Source organism: Orycteropus afer, unplaced genomic scaffold, assembly GCF_000298275.1.
Source record: "Orycteropus afer afer isolate SDZICR_OR568_19922 unplaced genomic scaffold, OryAfe1.0 scaffold01079, whole genome shotgun sequence".
Taxonomy (NCBI): domain Eukaryota; kingdom Metazoa; phylum Chordata; class Mammalia; order Tubulidentata; family Orycteropodidae; genus Orycteropus; species Orycteropus afer.
The window spans coordinates 253,575-254,959 of NW_006922666.1; the positions used below are offsets into that span (position 1 = coordinate 253,575).

A 1,385-nucleotide genomic window follows, 5' to 3' on the forward strand; every position below is an offset into this window, starting at 1 on the left:
CCTGCTCTTCCGGCCTGCTACTCTGGCATCCCTGCGTTGTCTCTCCTCATGCATGTCCATAGACATAGATAATTGGAAATGGACCTCACTACCTGTCATAGTATAAATACAATGGAAAGTGAATGCACTGTGATTGAATGACCCTTGGATTGCCAGCGTGCTAATTTCCTAAGAACTTATAGGACAAGACCAATGAATGACATGGTACTACAACTTTCATCACACTAATTCCCGACATAATGCTTTAAGACTAAAGCTAGTTACAATCAGGAAAGTTTGCACATTTTCCCAACTGTTTTAATCCTCTTAATTCACATATAATTTTTACTCATATTATACATTTCACATACTTATTCTAATTTGAGAGTGTTCAATATCAACGTGTAAACTTTAGAATGAAAAGATAAATTGATTTTAAACATTTTTATATTATGAATGTGATATGTATTGCATAAACACAGAAATCTAAGGACACCAACTTAAATAAATGCATTATTATTGATGCCATAAAAGCATAAATACCTACTACCATTGGGTCAATTCTGACTCATAGTGACCCTGTGAGACAAAGTAGAACTATTCTCTAGGGTTTCCCAGGCTGTAAATATTTACAGATGCACATTGCCTCGTCTTTCTCCCACAGAGCAGCTGGCAAATTTGAAGTGCCAACCTTTTGTATTTCTCTATGCTATGATTCCCCTTTTACCCTTACATTCAAACTGTGCATCTGACTTGATAAAAGTATAACATTTAATATTTGGGGGAGATAAAATAATCTTCTGTTTGTGGACACTAGTGTCACTAAAGGAATGCTTTAATATTCTTTCTTTATATAATTAGGAGGCCTGGTTTCACAGGGGTTGAATGCTCAGCTGCTAGCTGAAAGGTTGGTGGTTCAAACTCAACAGCAGCTGTGCAGGAGAAAGATGTTTCTGTAAAGATACACATTCTTGGAAAGTCTATGGGGCAGTTCTTCCTCCTGGCCTAATTGCTTTGAGTCAGAATCAGCTCGATGACCAAAGGTTTGGTTTGGTTTGGGGTACATGTTGTTGTTGTTGTTATGTACCGTCGAGTCACACCTGACTCATAGTGACCCCTCCTTGGGTTTCCGGGGCAGTATCACTACGGAAGTAGATTGCCTCATCTTCCTTCTGAGGAGTGGCTGGTGGGTTTGAACCGCCAGCCTTCTGGTTAGCAGTCAAGTGCCTTAGCCACTATGCTACTGGTAAATAGAAACAATATTTTGATTTTTCACAAGATGACTCACATTTTCTGGACTCCTGACATAAGAAAATACAAGATATATCATATATAATGTATATATATACACACACACTCAAATATATACACATATATGCACACATATACATATATACATAATACTG

At 37.6% G+C, this 1,385-nt stretch overlaps 1 protein-coding gene across 1 annotated transcript in view; it reads left to right on the forward strand.

Annotated features, from left to right (window-relative positions):
- Positions 1-1,385, forward strand: part of LOC103212728 (cilia- and flagella-associated protein 47) — a gene marked incomplete at its 5' end in the record, with an annotated part of 285,428 nt that overhangs the window by 246,247 nt on the left and 37,796 nt on the right. The gene's annotated exons all lie outside the window — the stretch shown is intronic.